This window comes from Pithys albifrons, chromosome 1, assembly GCF_047495875.1.
Source record: "Pithys albifrons albifrons isolate INPA30051 chromosome 1, PitAlb_v1, whole genome shotgun sequence".
Classification (NCBI taxonomy): Eukaryota; Metazoa; Chordata; class Aves; order Passeriformes; family Thamnophilidae; genus Pithys; species Pithys albifrons.
The window spans coordinates 109866804-109883930 of record NC_092458.1 but is presented as its reverse complement, the minus strand read 5'-3'; the positions used below and the strand labels follow the sequence as shown (position 1 = coordinate 109883930).

At 35.7% G+C, this 17127-nt stretch overlaps 1 protein-coding gene across 2 annotated transcripts in view; it reads left to right on the top strand.

Annotated features, from left to right (window-relative positions):
• Positions 1-17127, top strand: part of GBE1 (1,4-alpha-glucan branching enzyme 1) — a 156152-nt gene that overhangs the window by 76018 nt on the left and 63007 nt on the right. The window lies entirely within an intron of this gene.

Here is a 17127-nt window from a genome sequence, read left to right as displayed (position 1 = left end):
GCCAAACTTGTAATCTGTTGCATTGTTCAGCTGTAACAATGTGCAGAGTTAAACTCCTCTAAATGTCTAATTACTTAAAATCTAACACTAAATGATGGTATAGAGGTTTCATTATTTTTCAGTCATCTATGGCTACTTTTGTTGCATATTATGTACTGTGGGCATTGTAGGTATTACATAAGTGTAGGTTAATATTTATTTTTATTTTACATAGCTATAGAGATACCAATTTAAATATTGAATACATAGGAATATACAACTGTATTTTATGCATTGTAAAATTATTTCTATTTTCATATTTTATACAATATTTTGTATATTTTGTATATAGTTTGTCTATAAAAATAAAAGGATAAGAAAAGCTACAGAGAACTTGTAAGCTCTGGAAATCAATTGTCAAACTGTCAGGTTTTTGAAATATAGGAAAAGTTTCCCCCCAGGACAAATAACTCCATTCCAAAGTGCTTCCAGAGGTGAATTAACAGTTAATACAGAGCAAGGGTCATGTTCAGCAGACAGTTTGAGACCCAATTTGGGCACACCTAATTAACCAGTATAAATATAGTGTGTGTCAATATGCGTATTAATGCCAGATGATTATTAGCATTTAATATTGTTTACTTTGTATTCTCTGAGGTACTGGGTCTGAGGAGATTGATCTTGTATGCTGAATATTTCAGTGGTTTAAAAGGAGAAACAGACACAGGCAGACAGCTTGTTTCTGTCTCCTTCTTGCATGTTTACACTTTTGTTCATTCCTGAACCACCTTGATTCCTCCCTTTCCTTTCCTTTTTTTTTGTTTTTGTTTCTTTTTCTAAACATTCCACAGAAGTTTTGCATCACTTCCTGATCTCCTTAGATCATGCTTAAAAAAAAAAATTATGAAATAGGTGAGTGGCACTGTATAGAACTTATTTCCCTCTTGAAATGCATAATAATGTTGTATGACTTTTTATCAATTACAAAGTTCTGGTTTAACCCTTGAAAGGTTAGACTTGAGTGGTTCCTGCAGTGGCTCATCACTAGTGACTGTAGAGTTCTGGTCTCTTGTTATTCTGTTAGTTGTTGAGGTTTGTGTGCTGCAAGTTTTTTCCATTTTTCTCCCTCACTTGCACTGAGTTGCCATGAACTGGATATGCTTATATTGCACTACTGCAGAAGTCATACGCCAGTTGTTTGAAGGAAACTCTGCAGGGTAACTCAATTTCAAATAAGACAAGTGACCAGTGCAAAAAGTGACTTATGCACTAAAATAATTAATAGGATGAACTGTTCTTTGTTGACTCGCTATTTGAGACAATTTAACAGTTTAATTCAGAGGGACTTTTTGAATTGGGATTTTAATTACTATAAAACATGCATTTTAGTGTTATAATTTTCTGAGTTGCTTCCTATTAAATTTTAAATTCATATTCAGCTAAATTTATTTCAGACAATCATAAAGCTTTAATGTAAATACAGTAGTATTGCACATTTATTTCATCTGATGCTTATGTATAATCAAATGCCAGACTGAATGCTGGAAAGGGGCAGTGAAAAGAGCTGTGAGGGGGCGAGATGAGATTAGGAAATAGCAAAGACCAAGGAAATTGAGTCTATGCACTGAGTGACTGAGGGTTCCTTGTAAGACATTTCCCATCCCCTGCCCTCTGGTGAAATGCAACAACAAATTTCAGTCCTTAAAGGCTTCTTTCATCCTAATAACTGAAACACTAAATATTTTATTTGTGTTTATAGTAAAATTTTAACTCATAAATGATATAACCATCATGTTTAAGTTAGTAAAAGCTCATTAAAAAGTAGTTTGATTCCCCTCGCCCCGGTTTTGTCTGTGTAGGTCCCAAACAAAATTGTGAAAGAATCAGAAATGATATTTCACTGAAAATGCCATTTTTTTTTTCCCATTTAGGCTGTACTGACATGCTGCTAATTGCCATACCAATGAAAGAGCAGCTCTAGTCTGGAAGAAGGGAGTATAAAAATCTGTGAGAGAGATTTGAGTTGCTGGCAGGTGTTGAAAGTGTGATGAAAATAAATGACACCAGACATAGTGTATTGAATGGTCTACAGAAAAGCTTATGTGCTGAGAGAAATTTCTGCAGCTGATACAGCCTTCTGTCCTGTACAGTGCTTGTACTAAATCCCTTTCCTTCTGTAGTGGGAAGAACTATTAAATCCACAGGTACTTAAACATCAAATGCAAAGAATGCTCAATTCACTTTGGAATTGAGAGAAACTAATTCTCTGCCATGAAAGAGATTAAGGAACAATTGCTTTATCAGTTTAGTCTGTCTACATTTCTTTGAAAGCCAAGATGTAAGTAAATTTATCTCACAGCACTTGCAAGATTATTCAGTTGTCTGCAAAGGGGACTGTGAATACTTGCTGTAACAGAATGTGGCAAAAGATCTATATCCATGCAAAAAAAATATGCCTGGTGTATTTTAAATAGTATTTTTAGTAAAGCTTATATAAAGTAGAGAGTAGCTCCAAGAAAAGCAACAATAAAACTGTTGAAAGGACAACTTGGATTTTGAATCTTGCACCATAGTGCTACTTACAAAGGTAAAGGCATATTTTGTATTTAACTTTTTTAATCTATGTTTATGCAAGTGTTGTATGAACAGGGAGCTTTTCTGTAAATTCTCAACAGCAGCTTAAAATTCTGCTGTTCATGGTGTCACAGGAGAATAAAACCTTGATTTCATTGAAATGAGAATTTGAAAATAACTGGACACATCAAAGAATATTTTCTTCTTAATTTTTTTCAATAAAAATATTATAAATTATGCCTTAAAATAAAACAAAATGTTCATAAATAAACTTTCATTATTTCCATAAGTTTTGCACATTTTTGAGGTTTTCTAAAATCTGGATATTGGGTGTTTCTTTCCTCATATGCTGGTTTGGCAAATCTACCTCTCAGTCATCATCATCTCTTTCTGGCTGTCTGTGTTCACTTCCCACCCCCTGCCTCCCCCAGCTACCAACCCAAAAAACAGAATCACAAACCTTGGGTGAGAATTACTGTTGATTTCAACTTTTTTTAAAAAAACTTTTATATCATTTATCTTGGTTCCTATTAAAAATAATGTGACTTTTCTGAATTCATGAAAGTGAAATGCCTTAGTGTAAAAGGGATGCCCCAAGCTCTGGACCTGTACTCCAGTTGGCACTGTCTAGTTCATTTTGTAGTAAATCAATTGTCTCTATTGTGTTCATGTTTAAGGAAGCTCACTTGAAATAAATGCAAACACCCTCCCATCTTAAGCAAGGATTCTGCTTGTAATTAATTTTGCAAAAGCTAAGTATAACAATTTTTTCTTACTAAATTCATATTCAAAGGTTATTCAGGTGCCAGGTTCATTGCAAGTGATGCCGTAGGTGCTGGAGACCAGGTGGGATCACAACTAGAGTGGTTGATTGTGTTTTCATTTAAATTCATTTCCTCAAATAGCAAGTGTGTCTAAAATACTAATCAGGCAAAATAATTTAAAAATACTTGAGAACAAGATATTGCCTCGCAAAGATAAGAGTTTTTTTCCCAAGTGCTACATAAATAGAATGTGTAAGTGACACTGCCTTTCTAGACTTACTGAGGTCTGAGTGTGTTGTTTTGATTTTTAAGGCTCTTCTTGTTTTCTCCTTAATCTTTGTTAGATTCAGTTCTGTCTTAATCCAACTATAAATGTCAATAGGTATGCTGATATATTTCTGTGAGCCTTGAGGAACAGTGGTAGAAGTAAAACTCAGAAATCATGTGATGCCTTAATTTTTGTTTGTGGGGGTTTTTTGGGTGGATAGTAGTTTTAGGTAGTTTTTTTTTAATATTGTGACTCTTCACTTGAGCACTTAGCCAAAATTTTTAGTTCTTGCACAGTCTAGGAGGTAAATTTCGCACAGAAGTCAGGTTGATTTACAGTCTGGTTTTAATTTTAATTATTCTGGTTGCTTCAGTGCAACAGTACAGTCTGTAAGAGATGATGTTGGTTACAAGGTTTTGGGACTAGCAGATGTCCTGGCATCTCCTCTGGGGCTTTTGGGGGCCTTGTTTTCAAGGTTTTTTTAGGCTGGACTTTGTGTCCATACTTTGGGGTTTAAAAATTATAACTAAGCCATATAATAGGAGAAATATCTGCTTTTATTTAGCTGTTTCTTCCTCCTTCAGTTTTGTGAAGTTTCAAGTCCATGCCACATGTCCTTTGCAATGCTGCAGGTAGGGTGTAAAGTATAAATGCTTTGTCCCACGAGTCACAATTTTTACATCAGGGCAACAGATGACTTGCTAGTCCCCTGCTGTTAACCAGATGTTCTCTCCAGCTCTGTCTTCTGAACTATTGGTGGAACAGCTGATCATGGCTCAGTGCTTTTTTGTTTGTTTGTTTTGTTTTCTTACAGTGGGTTATAAAGCGCCGTAGCTCAGAAAATGCTTTTAACCCCTCTGTCAGTGTTGCAGGAATAAGGCAGGTGTCAGGTGCTGCAGCACACGTGTTGTTTGTTGTTTAGGTGGCCTGTTCCCCAATCTGCCCCTCCAGAGTGCTGTGAGTCACCTGAAGCTTTTCTTTCCTGTGCTGTGGCCCAGTCTCATGGGGGTGTCTCTGGTGCTCTCTTGCATCTAAAGTGACACAGTACACCTGTTTGGTGGCTGAGAGAGTGGCCTTTTCTGCCACCCAGTGTTTAAATCCTGCATTGACCTCGTGCTGCGTTTTATGGGGGAAAAGGTCCACTGATGTCCATAGTAACTTACTTCACTTTGGGTTCGGACTCCTTAAAGAAATTTTGATCTTCTAACATCTTCAGCAGCCTCTATTGAGGTCAATATTTAGTTTTAGCTTAAACAGCTGTTCTTCACCTGAACTGTTTTTCTTCTGTTTGCCAACTTTGCCAATCTTCATCTGCCACTGATGTAATATTAGTAGGTGGACAGAATTGGGGAAAAAGCATCTTTCAGAGTTTAGTGTTTGGTTAGTAGGGCTGGACTCGTAATTCTCTTGTGAGAATAGATGTCCAAAATTTGTTTTTGTTTTAAGTAGCCTACAATTCAATGATGAGCTCTTCTAAATATCTGTGGAAGTGAAAACTTATTGCCTTATTTGGGAGCATCCCCATGGATTGGAAAAGTCAGTTTTGAGGATGAAATGGCTATGCTGCTATTCTTTATCACTTGGACTATCAGCTTTTTAAATAGATGTAAATTGATGCTCTGTGGAGTATCACAGTGTTAAAGATTATGGTGCCTTGCCTAATCTAAGATTGCACTTAAGGAAAACTGACACATCAGCATGAGTTACAGACTTCAGGTAACAGGTTATATGGGTTCTTACCATCTGTCTCAAGGTCACTTTATTCACACATGTTTTTAGAATGCAAGATGGTACACTTGACTGCAAGCTTGATTAATCAATATACACAAAGTAGGTAGAATTTAAAAACTGCTGGTACACTCCTTGCTTCCAAGATGACAACTGAAGAGACCCTGCTGGCCAGGCAGACAATAATAACATGGGGAAAAGGAGATGCCACTACTTGTAACAGACCCTTGATGGTACTGCGTTACCCTTTTTACTGGTTTGCACCTTTCCATGGTTTTTTCTTTTGAATCCTAAAGTTCCGCAAACTTACCTATCTGTAACTTTACCTTTCCTACTTTGTATAGTTCTAATCTAAAGACTTTTTTTTCAGTTTTCTCTCAACAAAGCAATTTTGTTAGAGGCTTAAGCTATGCAGGTTTTGGCACACACTTGATCCCCTAGAAAGGGGGAGAGAAGAGGGAAAGGCAGCAGGGGTAGATTACCAAAGATTGGTGAATCATACTAAAGAGCTGACTTCCCAGAGTGTAAGAACTAAAGTGTTCTCCTCTGCAGCTTCTGAGGATTTTGTAAGGTACAGGTCATGTTCTTCCATCTGCATTTATGCAGTAGTAATGGCGTCCAGTGGCATGCCATGTTTGTCATAAATGTGTTTTCCTTGTAGGTATGCTTTGGCCATAATTCCAACTGGATTAAAGACAATGCAGGGATAGTTGTTAACAAGTTAGATTATCAGTCATTTGATGTCTTGTTGATTCTACAGTAATTACAGTAGAAGCAGCAGTGTAGGTTGTGTTTCGTGGTGTAAAACATTAGGCTATACTGATTTTAATTCATTTCCTGCCAGTCCTCCTCTACTAAATTAGTTTAGGAAAACTCCATATTTAAAGATCCCCATAACATGCATTGCAATTTCATTTGGCTGGCAAAGATTATTTCTTAAGGACTGATGTAAGGAGGCATTGGTTGTAGTGTAAGAGTGAGATTTCTATTCCTCCCTCACTCCTCAAAAATGTAATTATTTTGATTAGATTGACTTTTAAAGAAATGCCTACATATATTCTTAGCAGTCTGCTTCTGCTGACTGGACTTTGATGGTGACTGTGAGAGAATAAAAGTACTTTATAAAGTTTATACCTTAAAATTTAAGACCTGAAGGTCTTAAGTTGGAAAATCTTTGTTTCTTTTCGATTTCTCCTCTTTTAAGAAATGGTTGTGAATATTAACAAGTAAACAATTACAAGTATGGGGACATTGCAGTTAATAAATTGTTTTATGGAGGGAGTGAGTACTGAAAACATTGATAGAAGAGATGATATATAGAAACTGGCTGCAATGTAATTGGAAAAATTAAAATAATGCTAAAAAAAGTTCCAGCCATGAGCATATTATGATTTATGGTATATCAACTCTGGACCTGCTGTAGAATTGCTTTAATTTTTTAATTAAATGTTTATCTAGAAGCTTAATTACTGCACTGTACTTAGATTGAGATAACAGACGGGAAGCTTTTAAATCCATAGGTGCTCTAAAAACTTCACATACAAATCTGTGTAGCTTTCTTTGAAGTGTCCAGTTTTGCATATTAACCTCCAATGTAGGCATTACAGCTTTGTGTGAAGTTTCAAAAATGTAGCTGCACAAAAATTGGTATAGTAATAAAGCAATGTATTGATATGTGAAGAAAAGGCACACTGAAAAATTGCAGTCAATTATTCTAAATGTCAGGTAGCATGTCAGGTTACATGAGCACTGTCTGTTGTGAGCAGAAGGTTGTACTGGGGAAAAGGGTGATGGTTGCATAAGTTTGAGGTGAGAAAGGTTTTAAAGAATCCACAATTGAAATGGGGGATATTGACTTTCTTCTTTGGATGAAACACTATAAGAATTTCAAGGCTGGGTAAAAATTAGTCATGGGACAGCTCATGACAGGGAAAGAAGATGGGATCTTTAGGACAATTGTATTTTTTTCCTAATTTTAGTGTCTACATGTTGTATAATGTACAGAACCACTTGAAATCCAATTTTTGAAAGCTCCCTGGAGTGAGAAGGAAAAATGATAACAGAGAACAAAACAACTAACAACTGTGTCTACAACATGGAAAACAACAATCAAAATGCTGTAGCATTTCCAAAAGTTAGTGTTGTGTGTATGGCCAAGAGATAAAAATAATCTACAAATAATCCTGTTGATCTGTTTTGAAACAGAGGAAACCTACAGTTTGGAAACAGATACTATGTTTTCTTGAGGAATGGCCATTTCATGGACTAACATAAATACTAAGTTCCTGTCCCTAGAAGTTGATTGAAATTGAAGATGAAAATCAGTGCAGACAACAGGGCTGGCCAGGCTGCTGCTTCATGTGGTGGCTGTCTGGGGATATTGTGATAAAATTTAGGGAGGGTTTATAAGGACTCAGGAATGCTCTCTATAGGGGTTATTTAAATGCCAACATGAATTTGGAACTGATTTGTTGTTGAGAGAAATTTTATTAGTGTTCATACTTAATAAATTAGTGGTGAAATTGTAAAGAAGATTAAAAAAATTGGTTCTACTGTTCCCATTCTATTAGTAACGGATGGACAGGAAATAGTTTTTGCTCATCTTTCTTTTAGATTCTTTTCTGGCTTATTGATACAGGACAAGTTTGAAGAACTGAAATAGTGTGTCATGTCAAATGTGTCTTTAATGAATAAGAAAAACAGTGTATTAAAAGCTTTATCCCTGGGAACAGAGTGAATTGTTCTAAACCAGATCTAGAAAAAGAGTTAAATACTTTCTTTCTGTCTTCTTTATTTATTTATTAAAGCATACTACACTAACACTGCTTGACTGCTTTTCCCATGTGTTTGCTTTGGGCAGTTTCTTGTAGGAATTCTCTCTAGTTTGTCATGAGAATTGCAATCAAACATCTGTTTGTCCTGGATCATACCTTTATCTTCACTTTGATGGATCTGTGTGTAGGTATAGATTGTAATATAGATATATTACAATTCCTTGTAATATCTTCAAAATTGGTATAAACTTCTTCAGAAAGGAAAGAAATTAATTGCCCTAGTTATTAGTTTTTAGTTTAGGTAGTTGACACAAGTTTTTCTAAGTTATTCTACCAGTTAATGAGTTTATTTCAGAGAGGGAAGCAAGTGTACAAGTAATACTATATAGTCCTTACCCCTCATGATTTCTTTAGTCATCATTATTGGGCAGTAAGTCCTGTCAAGTGTAGTTTTAAGGACAGATACATGTGAACAAATAAACAAGGAGGAAGGAGCACGTTCGTATAATAAGTCACTGCTATATGCTGTAGTAATTTTCTTCTGCAGGAGACGACTCAATTTCTTCAAACAAAATGCTGAGAATGAAGTTCTCTGGAGAATTAAGTAAAATGATAGATTTTTTGTATCTATAATATATTTAGTCATTGCACTAAGGCTATTTAGCTGAGTTTATCTATCAAATGGCTTCACAATCTAGAAGAGAAAGCTCTTTGCTGTCCTTTTTTTTTATTCTTTATTCCTTTTGAGATATGCAAAGAAAGTAATGACTGTTGTCACTTTCCTGATTAAATAAACACATTTCTTGGCTGGAGGGATTTATGGAAATACTATAGAATTTGTCACTTTGTGATGTGGAGTGAAGCCATATTCCTTTCACTCTGTCAAAATGAGCATCCAGCTCAGCTAGACACAGGGCCTGTATTTTTAACTCGCAAATCTTCAGAGATTGTCATTATCATTTACTGTTTCCCTCGCTTGTTTAAAGTGCTGAACTTTTCTCCCCTTTGCTGTTTGTTATTTAGCAACATTTGCATTAGCACCTTAACACACCTTGGATCAGGACATGAGATTTTTAGAACACATTTTAGCACATTAGGCTTATTGGTATATCTAAGTCTTCTAAGACAGTTCTGTAACACAGTAAGTGAAAGAGAAATTGATGTATTTTGAAGAAAGAATTCATTCATTATTAAACCACAACTGGAAGTAAAATTATCCTTCTGAGTACTGTTCAGGTGAGATACTTGCTTTGGTCAGTGTTTCATTTTCATACCCTGACCTTTTGCAAGCAGGTGGAGGCAGTGGTAAATTTCCCTTTGTCTTCCCTCCTCTCCCTTCTCATTTTCTTCCCAAAGAGGGTAGGAGAAGAAAAGGAGGGCGGAAAAATAAGTTAATGTTTCATTTATTTTGACACCAAATTAGTGAGAATGGTAAATAATTAAAAAAGATGAAATTGTTCACACAAAGGAAGTATTTTGTATACTTTATTGCTTCATGTGCTGAGTTTGTCTGAAAGAATGACCTTTTGAGGTTGTAAAATAGTCACACTATGAGCCAAAAACATTTCTTATTCTGAATTATGTAATTTAAATTCAATGGATTTCATTAAACTTATATAATTTGAAATTGATTGTGTGGACATTCAGAAACAAGTACTTAAAAGTTGATGTTTAAATTAAGGAAATAAGCATAATCTTTCAAATTGCTAAACATACAGTTAATTTTAGAGAAAACAAGTATAGGGGAAATCCTTTTTTCTTTTTGGAATTTACCTTTTGGCATTAGATACTGTCTGGGGAATCTGTGTACAAAGAATTGGTGAATTGGAGTAATCAGTCAACCAAACACTAGAAAAAATATCTCAAAAGATTTTCACTCCTATTTCTCCCCCTGTTTTCTGATTTGAGTGTTTAGTGTTTTTTAGTCTGAATTTTTAGACTTTATTCACTACGCTGAAGTCTGAAATTCTGTATTTTTCTTCCTACAAATTAAATGGGGGCTTAAACCCCAAAGATGATTCACAAGGGGAATGCCTTTTGAAGAAGCAAAAAGTCAACTACAAAACACGAAAATTTACATTATCAATGTTTTCAGGCTTCCTTTGCCATCACCTTCTTGGATAAGGGCATTGGAAAAGATGAAAACCTACTTTGACTATGTTATAAGAAATGCTAAGGTAATTATTTTGTCATTGGGTTAAGTGGGGAGGAAACTAAAAGTCTATCAGGAAATGGGTGAATTGAAACAACTTTAAGCTAGATGTTCTTTCTAATCCTTATCCAGCATTGCCTAACAAAGCTAGTGACTCACAGACAGGAGTGCAAAATAGCATCTTCTAAACTAATTAATTGTGTACTGGAAAGAGTGAATGTTCTGCAGGTTGCTCGTAGCACAGAACCATCTTCACCCAAACTTGGAAAAACAAAAAGATTTGATTAGAGTCGAAGACATGACCAACTCATTTATGTGCAATGCTGAACTGTCAAAATATGAAAAGGCAGACCTGTTTTAAACTATTTCAGAGAGTCTTAGCTTTAGCTTTCTTCGTATTTTATCCTGGCCTAGATAACAAAATTTCATAGCCTTGAAGAAGTTTCCACTTCAGACCTATATTTACTCAAAAGTTGCTATTGTTGTGCTCTTAAACCAGGATCAGTAGTTGCACTGAAACATGATCTGAAATAGGAAATATGAGCTGAAATGGGAGATACCTGTAGTAGGAGCACTTGCTTTCATTTCAGTTAAAAATCATGGAATTTCATGAAAAAACCTTAATGTTTAAAATAAACACAATTTTCCAATGTATTAATTATGTTGTTAGATGAATACATCCAAAGGGAGATAGTAACAAGTGGTGTCCCTCAGGAACATAATGGGATTGAGTGCAACCTCAACAAATCTGTGGATGGGATCAGGCTCTGTGGTGGAGTTGATTCTTGAGAGAGGTGATTCTGCCCCTCCACTCTGCCCTTGTGAGATGCCACCTGCAGTGCTGAGTCCAGCTCTGGGGTCTCCAGCACAGGATGGATATGGACCTGTTAGACCAGTCCAGAGGAGGCCACAAAAATGATCAGGGGGCTGGAGAACCTCTTCTGTGAAGACAGGCTGAGAAAGTTGTGGTTGTTCAGCCTGGAGAATGATCTGTGGAAACCAAATTGGGCCCTTTCAATACTTGAAGGAGGTTTATAAGGAAGGCAGAGATTGCTCACCAAGGCCTGTGGTGACAGGGCAAGGGGCAACAGTTTTAAACTGGACAAGGGTAGATTTAGATCAAAAGGGAGGACATTAAGATGAAACTTTCCATGATGAGGGTGATACACTGAACAGGTTGTCCAGGGAGATTGTAGTTGCCCCATCCCTGGAAACATTTAAGGTCAAGTTGGACAGGACTTTGAGTTGATGATGTACCTGCCCATACTGGGTGAGTCCAGACTAGGTGATCTTTAAGGTCTCTTTTAACCCAAAATCATTCTGTGGCTCTGATTAATATACCAGTTCCAGTGCACTCATCAGATAATATCGTTGAGAAATATCAGTAAATTTTAAAACTATCAGAGGGTTCTTTTGCCTTGTTTGGTGAGTTTCCATTTCCTTGTTACTTGAAAATGTAAATACAATATTCAAAACTTTATGAGATGTGGAGGGACATTTTGGCTTTAAACAATTTTCCAAATAAGCTGTAGACAGTAGAATATGATTTTGGTTATTTATATCTATTGTAAGGATAGTTATTATTCTCTCAATATTTTCAAGATACTATCTGAGGTTTCCATTGTCACACTTTCATTTCAGTGAATACAACTGAGTAAGTTTTGGCACAGTATCTTTCCCACCTGTCTTTTGTAGAACTTACAAATTTGGTGGCTATAGAAAGATAGTGGGTATATTAAAGTGTGTTCAGATCACAAAAGGTTTTAAAATAGATGTGTAATTCTTAGAAAATAGAATAATGAATAAAGCATAGTATAGCTGTGAATCAATACAAAAAATTACATTGTAGCTATTTTTGCCAGAGACAACGCAAATAATAATTTTGCTATATATTTTACTAAAGAAAGCTACTGTAACATCTATTGTAAATGTGCTTATTATCTTCATATTAATCTTCATGAAGTACAAATTATATAGTTGAAATGACAGTATCTAGTGCAAAATTGAGATTAAAAACTGTTTTTGAATATAGACCTGTTTTTCAGTTCTCTTAGATGAAGTATCTATGCAGCCTTCAGAAAGTGTATTTGCAAGTTCACAGCTCTATTGGCACAGTGTAATTTGAGCTGATATCTTTCTTTAATTACACTTCTGAAGAATGTCCCTTCAAAAAGTGCAGCAAAGAGAGAAATACTGTGCTGTGCTTAAGAATGAGTTCCTATTTAATATGAACCCTGCACTTCAAATCTTCTGTGCCATGTTGTGCAAATGCAACAGCTTTGCATTTTGTGCTTGCTGGCAGATAATGGGGACTGATGCATGCACGAATCGCTTTTGCCAGATGGCTGCTTCCCCTTGCAGTCATTTCTTGAGTCTTGTGCTGGGGATGATATAAGACAGTCTTCAGGCTCTCTGAGCTTTCCACTGGAAGTGTTTTTCTGTGAAGGTAATAATTCATTGTATAAACTTTTCTACCCTTTATGCCGAAGTCTGTCACATAACTGAGCAGTCCTGTCTCTTGGTGCTGAAAAGATTTTAGGCTGTATCCAGAGCAATTGTTTATGCTGAGCTGTAAGAGGAAGCAATCTAAGATTTGTATTAGCTAATGTTAGTATAAAGAGTGAACTTCTCTTAAACCCTGCTTCCCCAGGGGAGGAAATCAATAGATTACCATCCAGGACAGGGAGTCAGTATCTCAGAAGCCTCTTGTGTTGTTTGTACTGGATGATGACTAATAATGAACACTTCTACTTATCTTAAAACTTTCTTCTTCTATAGAGTTCATATTGCTAGCAACTGTCTAGCTGGGAGGAAGGGAAGGATTGTCTGTCAGTAAACTACAGACAGACAATTAATTCTTCAGGGGTTCATTATGCCAGTCTGAGGGACTAAAGTAAAAAGCTATTTAGGTCATAACTTCTACTTGAAGTCCTAGGATGGTAAAATGTGAGACTCACCCCCTTTTCAGTCTTATGTGATAACTAATAATTATGAGCTTGGTTTTGCCATGTTAATATAAAATGCAACTAATGTGCTTTGCTTGAGGATTACTGTTTTGATGTGGGATTTTCAGGTAATTACTTTAAAAAAGTAATCTGTAGTAGTATGTAAGCACTGACTGATAGATTGATAAGGTTCTGTTAGTATCTTCATGGTATATATGAACATAAGCCTTACACCACCACAGCAACTACATTTTGCTATCATGTGTACACAGAAAAAACTTCTCAGTCACCAATGCACTTGAATTTTAGACAAACAGATATTTGATGATATGTTTGTCTAATGCTGGAATTTTCTGAAAGGCAGAGGTCTTGTCTTCACTTCTTTAAAGCTTTTACTTGGGAGTTTTCCAAATGTTCTCTTTTTATGAAGAATTTTATTTCTTCTTAAATACCTATTTCTATTCACACATTTCAGTGTCCCTTTTGAGTCAATGTGTGACTTCAGGAACCAGTATTTTAAAGTAATTAAAGAAATTAGGTTTATAGAAAGCACTGTTTCAGGTTCATAATAAGATGGTTTTGAGAAAGTAGAACTTAAAAATATTAAGAAGTTGCCAGGAAATTAATGTTTTTGTCACTGCTAAGGGAACTAATTGATTTTGAGTGTAATTTTGTTTTCCTATGTAGGGAATATAGAAAGTTGAGGATAATTGTTTTCTGTTCTTATACATGCTTATAATAGCATACTATTTGGGGGGAGAAAGTATACCTCGCAACAAAGTAGTTAAATATCTCTTGACACTTGATTCTTCACTGTCCCCATCTCAACTCTGTTCCTGTTTTCTGCATAAAGTTCAGGAGAATGGTCTGTTTGAAATCTCAAGTCGTCTCATATGTAATAGTTTGTAGGCTATTTCTGCACTACATTTAGACCTAATTTGAAAGCAACCCGGGTGTTGAACAGCAAACTACTCTGAAATGTTTGAGATCTCAGTTTAATTACGGAAATCATGAATAGCGTAAAATTGTATGCAAATTCTGATGGTACATCTTAAAAGTTGTGATTTAGTTGCATGTTGCAGAACAACAAAATTTTTTTTTAGTTAATTTGCAGAGTTGATTATATGACTAAACAAATTTAGTATTTTCTGAGAAGCTTATTTTGGGAGAATAGAATTTTAAATGATCTCAAAGATTTTAATTTTATTAGTGTATAACTTACTGGGTTTGAACATAAGTGATATGAGTGCTAATTTATCCAAATCGTAGCTGAAATCCATGTAGGCTTTACAGCACTTTAAAGAGTTTTGTAATTTTATTTTTGATATTTTCTCTGTTTTAAAATGTGTGTGCCCTGCAGGCTCTGTTAAAACTGCAGGTAATTGTCTCTGGTACTTACTATTTTTTTTCCCCTATTTACTTAAGGAAGCCCTCTGAGCAAAAAGCATCAAGAATATTAAATTTCATTACAATAAGTACCAACCTGCATTACCTCCAAGGCTGTTCTTATATACGCGTTTTTCAGGACATAACCTTTACTGAGTAGTATTTGAGTTATTGCTTCCATTTATAGGGCAAATAACTGAATGCTTTATTGGATATTAGCTTACTTTTACCAAGTGTAGATAGGACTAGCCTGAAAAATGTAAGCCTAGGACACTGCTGCTCACTTGATATTTTAAACCCTTATGTAGTTCATAGTTCATTTTGAGGAGAAAAGTTTTCTTGTGGAAATTTCTTTTCAGTAAAGCCATGTGAATGCAGGACTGAGGCTGCCCTCACTCGTGTTTGGGAGGAATCAGCTACCAAGGGCACACAGCAGTGTGTCCCTGGGATCACTTTTAGTGACTTTGGGACAACCTGCAAGGATTTTTTCCCTCACCAAAATGTCAGAGTGTTTATCACTCTTTACCTGGCACATGTTCAGTCACTCTAATTTAATTGAGTCTTGTCTCATCTGTGCCATAACTCCTCAAGGATCTCACTGTATGGTACTGCTTTGCACCAACAGGTGAAGGAGAATTTTGAGGGCGGAGAAAAAATTAAAATACTTTCTTGCAGACTTCAGAACTACTGGTTGTACATGAATAAAGGATGGGCTTATTTCTAAGAAATAATTTCCCTGACATAATTTCTGAATATGAGTTTATATGTCTAATAAATGCCCATTGTTGTTATATTAATTGAAGCATATTGAATGAAAGTGCTTTCTCCCTGCATAACATTGGACTTCTGGGGATCAGGATTAGCGATTCCAGAATGGCTTTCGTCCTGTATGGCACTCTAGAATTTCAATTCTAACTAAAATGGAAAATCCTCTACATTTTCAAAGCTTCTGCTTCAGTTTGCTCTCAAAAGAAAAAAATGAAAAGCTATTTAATAAACAGTGTTCTGCTTACTAGAATTTTTAAATAGAAAAGTACAAATATATAAATCACAATATATGTTATGTATAATATTTATTAGCATTATTATGTATATGTATGTTTATATATATATATATGTAAAAGCTGACTTGAACTATTTAATTTGGAGAAAAGAAGGTTCAGGGGAGACCTTCTCACTCCAATAGAAGCCAATATGATTTAGTTTGTAAAAGAAGTTCAGATCTTTACTAAACAAATGCGTCCAAATTTGAAAGTAGTCCTTTGATTTCTCATGACTATTTCATAATACTACTTAATTAAGGATTTCTTTTCTTGAGGGCTGGCTTTGGAATTCTCAAATAGTTTTGAGCTTTTCCATTTTAATTCAGCGATGAGATGTTAATACTTAAGCAAAGATGTCTTCTGCCACAACTATTGATAAAAGTATCCGTTATTTTTAAGTGTTAGAGGAAACTTCTAGTCTTTCAGTGACTTATGTGATATAGACTGTAATTACATAATATCATCCACTTTCTAATTATGTAATAAATCCTCAATTTCTGTGGCTAAGAATAAAATCCTCTTTCTGGATTTAGTAGTGCCCCGGTCATGTATTTGCTATTCATTTGAACTCATATATCAGGATTCCAGAGTTTTTTTCCAGCACAAGCTTGTAGACAATAACTGCCTCTTATTTCTCACTGCTCATGACAGTGAGGCACTAATCATAGATTGGGTTTTATTTCTTGTTTTTTTACCTCATGCACAGTTCAACTTAACGGAATAATGTCCTGTAAGAATACAGAAGGCAACTTTTTTTCCTATCAGCCCTTTTCAAAGATCTATATTCTTCTATAAAAATGTTCAGAAAAGCTGGCAGTAAGTGGCTGTGGTAAAAGGTGCTTCATTCCTATGGCCATCCATCTGCCATCTTAGTTCTTTCTGTGAGTGAGAGGCATTTAGTAGTTGTGAGAAATGCATGCCTGAAAACTGAGCTGATGCCATCTTGAAACATGGAAAGAGAGAATCTTGACCTACTTAGAAACCTGACTGGCTGACCTACATCTGATAATGTTTGTGTCTATTTTTCCAGTCAGAAAGCTAGTTGGAAATGTCACTTTTCTGGGAATCAACTGTGTAATGGACAGTTGCTGTAGCTGGGAAAGCTGCTTAAACAGTTCACTGGGAGCCCAGCTCCTACTGGGAAAACTGGTATCAGTGACCACTGCTACCTTTAAGCACCCTTTTTGTTGGAAACAACTGGAAAGCAAAAACTCCTGACCTTTTATGGCACTGTACAGAGGGATCTATCCTTCCCAGTGGAAACTGCATGCCAGTCACTGCATGGCTGAAGGTTTCAAAGACATTGATCTGAACAAGTTCTGGGTTCTGCTGTGACCACTGCTCTTCTCACAGCTGGTAGATTTAATGTTGGATTTGATACTTGAATACCTGACAAGAAACAGACTGAGAAGGACTTTTAACAATCCCCATTTGCTTTGTGTGACATTTTGTCACCTCTCTGTGACAAGATCTTTGCTTCAAGTCACTGAGGACTGATTAGCTTTTTTCATTTT